Source organism: Lampetra planeri, chromosome 26, assembly GCF_965212315.1.
Source record: "Lampetra planeri chromosome 26, kcLamPlan1.2.h2, whole genome shotgun sequence".
In the NCBI taxonomy this organism is placed as follows: domain Eukaryota; kingdom Metazoa; phylum Chordata; class Hyperoartia; order Petromyzontiformes; family Petromyzontidae; genus Lampetra; species Lampetra planeri.
Window position 1 is genome coordinate 12,934,602 of NC_136132.1, and position 6,000 is coordinate 12,940,601.

Genomic DNA, 6,000 nt, shown 5'->3' on the forward strand with positions numbered 1-6,000 from the left:
ACCTGGAAAAGGTGGCAACCCCACGTGTGGTGCATTGTTGGGGTGTGTGGGATAATAGTCATCAGCCACGATCTATCCACTGCTGGATGAATGCCTCCCCAAGCTGTGGCCATGACCAACGGTTCTTCCAATGCAACAATTACTCTATAACCTGCACACGAGTTGATTTAATCGCCCTCGTCTCTGCTGCGAACGTCCTCTCGAAGGGCTGTTCCCTGCAATGTCAACACGGGGTAGGCTCCATCGCAGTGCATTGCCTATTCGGCTCCATCGTGTACACCCACAGCGCTGGTGGGAATCCACTGTTGGACGAGGCCCTCCCCACGCTGTGCAGATCGCGGTGGGGCGATTTGCCCAAACTGGACCACGCTTGATGAAGGCATGGGACATAGACGTGGAGGCGTAATACACTGTCATGCACTCTTCTGCATTGCACTCGTATCCTCCTAGTCCATAACACCTGCTCTGCATTGTGGTCGCCCATACAAAGCAATATCCAGGCTCATTCCCGCTTCGCTTCCGAGGAGCGTCACCGTGGCGCGCGGTGTAAATGTTGGGCGATGGTCGCCGCGTGGTGGCCACCAGAGGGCGCCCCGCGCTCAACCGCCACCATACGTGGACACAACAACGAAGCAAAAATTCGCCTCCTCTCCATATCTGTCCCTCCACATACAAAATCTATATCATTTTTACACACCCCATCAGCCACACGACATTCTGCGATTGCGTAATGTTTGCAGCATTGGTTCAACACAAGCAAACTATAGACTGGGCTTCAACGTTCAATGTCTCATCAGCAGTCACAATGCTTACTCTTTGGTTCTTTCGGTAAAGTCACGTAGAAAGATAAAATAATAGATTAAATAATAGCATACGACGTTTCGATTGCAACACAAGCAATCATCATCAGGTACAAATGAAAAAGAAAAACAAAACCTAGTAAACTTAGAAATATAATGCAATACAACACAGATAGTCGGCTAACATAACAGTCAACACCCTACCTGGTTGATTACGTTCTTCCAAAGATTGCTAAATTTAAGAGAGAGAGTAAACACAGAACCGGAGACACATAGACAGACACGTAAGCAGAGAGAGATAACACAGACACAGAGAGAGAGACAAACACATAGGCACACAGAGAAACAACGCCTGTGTCAAGGCCTTAAATAGAGAGAGAGAGAGGGGGGCAGAGAGAGGGGGGGGTAGAGAAATTAGCATGTCACTGAGAGACCAGGCGCAACATCAGGAAACAAAACAAAACGAGCGGAGACAGAGAGAGATAAACCACACTAAATCAAACAAACTTAGTCAAAATTTGGAAATGTAATGCAATGCAACACAAAAAGTCGGTCAACACACAATTAACGCATGGCCTGGTTGATTACGTTCTTCCAAGGATTGCTAAATTAGCAGTTAAGTGTGAAATTTGAGAGAGAGGTCAAGACAGACACGGAGACACAAAGATAGACATACGGGCAGAGAGAGACAACATAGAGACAGAGAGAGATAAATGCTTGCTTGAACCACGTGGAGAGACGGAGTTTGATTGGCATGGAAACCTTGACTTAGAGCTTTCGTGACTTCAGGAATTCATATTATTGGGTCTTTCGGTAAAGTCACGTCGATAGGTTAAAAGAAAATAAGAACCTATCTACGTGACTTTACCAAAAGGCCCAAGAATATGGCATGGAAACGTTTGCCTGGGTCTGCTCTCCCAGGTCGTAAGTTGGCAATTCTAGAGCTACGGCACCCAGCACTGATTCCAGTACACAGGTGGCTCAAAGGGTGCACCACCAAATATGAGTGCGGTGGGGGGCCCTATCCACACCTTCCGTTAGAACAGAACCTTAGAGCTCTCGTGGTATAGACTTTGCAACTACTGTGGGATCTGGCAGAAGGAAGGAAGCGGTGTCGATGTGTGGCGGTGTCGACGGCGTCGACGGCGTTGAGGTTCACGGTTTGACTCCAGCGGCCACCCTGGTTAATACCGCGGGTCTTTAACCATAAAAAACATGCACCGTCTGCTTCACAGTGGACGTTAAAATCCCATAACATAATTCACAATTGTAAATGTGGGTTTACTTTCCAACACACCTTTGTGCTGAACGAGTAACGAATTGGCATGTTTTGTTTACGTGACAAATTTTACTAATTGGCTGTGTCGGGTGGTGGCGGGTTTAACGACACATTTATATTTACGCGCTCTAACTCAACAAAAAACCTCTTAATATTTGTCGCAAAAGCCTACTGTTAAAACTGGTAATTGCGGGCCAGTGTCATGGTCCAACTTTGAAATATTACACTGCAAATGACCCGAATTGGAATGTAATTTTAAGTTGTCATCCTACAGTTTATCAGGACCCTACTGAGAGAGATTCGCGAGATCCGGTGCACACAGCGTTGGTGTACGGTGCTTTTTCTGCAATATTTTGCACATAGTCACATAGTCACTTTAAGATGTTTTCTTGTTCATGTTTTTGTTTGTTGCGGTTGCACCCGATTCAAGAGCCGAATGGCTCACAGGGCTATACCAAATAAATGAAACTGAAACTTGTCTAGGTAAACAAGCGGGATAGCAATAGTCTGTAATGAGCTCTATGACTTGAATGTTAGCCCACCGCCAAGAAAGCACGATGATCTTTGAATGGGGGGGGGCACACGCGGGGGATCTGTAGCATCTCAAAAACAAATAGCCACACACCACCGGGTTGAGCAGCAGCGCTGCTGCGGTGCCCGCGTTGTGCTGCTGCTGGCCGAGTCGCGTCTCACCGGCGCTGCGTCTCGTGCCTCAATGCGAACAGCAGGTGGCGACGAGGTACCACCAACAAGGAGAGGGCTCTTCTCGTTCATCCAGACGAGGGATTTCATCTGCCGGGGTATACCGTCATCATCATATTGTGCTACTTATCAGCGGCAGCTGAGTCAATCATAATTGTTCAGTATCAGTCAATCATCATCCATTAGCATTATCCAGTTTCGGCATTATTGTCATCGTCAGCAATAGCAGTAGCAACGTCATCTATCAACATCAATAGCTGCTTCATAATAATCATCAGCCATGATCTATCTACTGCTATCCACCGCTCACGGTTTAGTGCTGCGACAATCTGCCTAGCTCCTGCAAACGGGCTGATTTCATCGTTCCATGTCCACGTTTGACGTAACATTATTTATGTATGTACCCATGAAAGCCTCACCGAATCCCAAGACTTGTTCAGGAGGGTCCTGCTGCATTAGAATGTTTGGGCCTGACAAAAGCATACCATGCCATAACACTCAAGGTTCTGTACATATGGATTTGATAATCCATTGATGTATTGCCATCTTCCCAAGCCAACCCGAGGACCTGTCGCTGAATGGGGAGGGGGGGCACACGTGAGGTGGAGGTGTGGGGGTCGCTAGCCCCCGAGATCCCTCCCTCGATAATGCTAACGGCCGGGCTAACATCATCAATCGCCCCCCCGCTGCTAAGCGAACCGCTGCTAGGCTCCTCACCCATGGTGTGGGAGCCGTCGCCCGAGGATTCCCCTCCACCGCGGGTCCGCGTAGCAGGCATGGTCAATTACGTACCCGCACACCCACACACAGCTCTGCGCGGCACTCACTCAACCCTGGCCACTCACGCTAGGATCGCGCACCTGTAGTACACACGTCGTGAACGTGCGCGCACCCACATACAGCTCCACACGCGACACCCACTCTTTCGCCGCTCTGCGCCGCACTGGCCGCTCACGTTACGATCGCGCACCTGGGGCGCGCCGATTACGCACGCCGAGAGCTTACGCAAGTAACGAGCACACGCAAGCTCGCACCAAGCTAACAGCTTCACTGCGCACCGCGGTTCCGCACACGCGAGCGGGGCGCACGCCGACTCGTCCCCTCCCGCACTCGCGCGTGCACGTCAACACAAGTATCGTACAAGGACGATTCTCCTCTCACACGGCTGCGTAGGCACGCCAACACACAAAAGTGCTCTCCCCGGGCGTTAACACACACACCTCCGTACCCGCACAATCGTACAGAGACCACGGCCTTTACGCATACAACGACCACACACCCGCGAATGCTGTGCACGCTAATACCACGTTCAAAAACACCCAACAACACGGTTTTGTTACTACGCTCGAGATTTTATTAGCCCTACCTGGAACTAGATGTTAAGATCAGTGTGAGTCGACGAGGCTGGCCTATCCTACTTCCCCTGGACCTATTCCCTATTTATCGTTCACGAAATACTTTTACCTCCTTACTCACGGTTTGAGGCACTCGACGTTCCGTGGGTTTTCCTCGCTGCTTGCCTCGACACGTCGCACGGACGTCCGGAGGGCAGAGCTGGGGGCCGTCTTGGACGCGGGCTTCTCGGAGTAAGAGAGCGATTTCCCCTTTGCGCCCCCCTATTTATCCTCCCTACCTCAAAGGGATGCTGCGCTGAACAATCGGCTCTTGCACCTCGAGCCCTCGCACGGCGGTTCCGGGCGCTTTTGATATGCTAATCAGTGAGCGGCGTTGGCGGCGTACATCATAATTACTCCCTTACCCTTCCTAACAATGGGGCCTGCGCGCTCAAGCGTAATGATCCCAACCCTCCATGACTATGCGCAAGAGCCCCTGCGGTCCCGCTATTCATGCTGTCCCCTCCCTCCTTCGTCTGTCTCGTCGACCCGTGGGGGTGTGTGTGAGGGGAAATGCGCCTCAACCGCGGTGGCCGAATGCCCCATGCCGCGACCACACCATATTAAGGCTGGTCGCAGCGCCGCGGCGCAACGTAGCACGGGGGAGGTCGTCCAATTCCCTGATCGCCGGAAACCGTGAGAATTAATCCCGATAAGGGTTTCTCGGATAAAAACCGGTCGGTCAGGTGACCTTCCCTTCCAGCTCTATGGGGGGGGGGGGGGGGAATGCGTGCGGGTGTGTGCTTATGTGGGGGGGGTGATGGGGGGCGGTGCGGTGGGGGAAGCCGGGCGGCTCCCTGGCTCGGCAGAGCGGCCCCGTCGCTGTGGCACCACATAGCCCCCCGGGGTGCCAGTCCCCGTCCCGGGTTGACTGGAGCACCTCGCCTGGGTTGCCCCCACGAGGTATCGCCGCGGGGTCCGCGGGATTCGCCCGGCCCTTGTGGCTGGCCTCGGGGGTGGCGGCTCCGTCTCCCGGGGCTCCAGCGGTGGTCTCCTCCTCCTCGTCTTCCGAGAGCAGGCTCGCAATGGCGCGCTCTCGTCCCAGCCCCCGGAGCTGCGCGCGTTCGCTGTGAATTCTTTCACACTTACGTGCGCGCTCGACAAGGGCGTTAAAGGGAAGACGTGGGCAGCTCACGTCTGGCTGCCACCACGCCGTGCGAGACAGGTACCTCTGGATTTTCTCGGCGGCCAGTTCCTCAATAACATCAGTTGCGTACCCCGGGCGTGCGATCTTTGTTAACTCGCGCACATCCTCGGCGTAATCACGTAGATCCTCGCCAGGTTGACGACGGCGCGCCTCTAAGGCCGATTTTGCTTCCTCCTCGTCACGCGTGCCAAAACGCTGATCGAGTCGGCGCATCAGCTCCTCTAGCTGTGTCTGTGCGCTCGCGGGTAACGCTTCTACACAATCGGCTGCCCGTCCATCAAGATTCATATTAAGTTGACGTACTGCCTGCGCCTCCGTCCATCCATTAATTTCCTTGGCCCCTAAGAGATTGCGGGCGAATGCCTTCCATGAAGGGGCCCCCTGGCCGGCAAATATTAGTCTTATTTTAGCGTGAGGTAACGCGGGGGTCCGTACCGCTTCTGACACCAATGTGTGGGGGTCGCTAGCCCCCGAGATCCCTCCCTCGATAATGCTAACGGCCGGGCTAACATCATCAATCGCCCCCCCGCTGCTAAGCGAACCGCTGCTAGGCTCCTCACCCATGGTGTGGGAGCCGTCGCCCGAGGATTCCCCTCCACCGCGGGTCCGCGTAGCAGGCATGGTTAATTACGTACGCGCACACCCACACACAGCTCTGCGCGGCACTCACTCAACCCT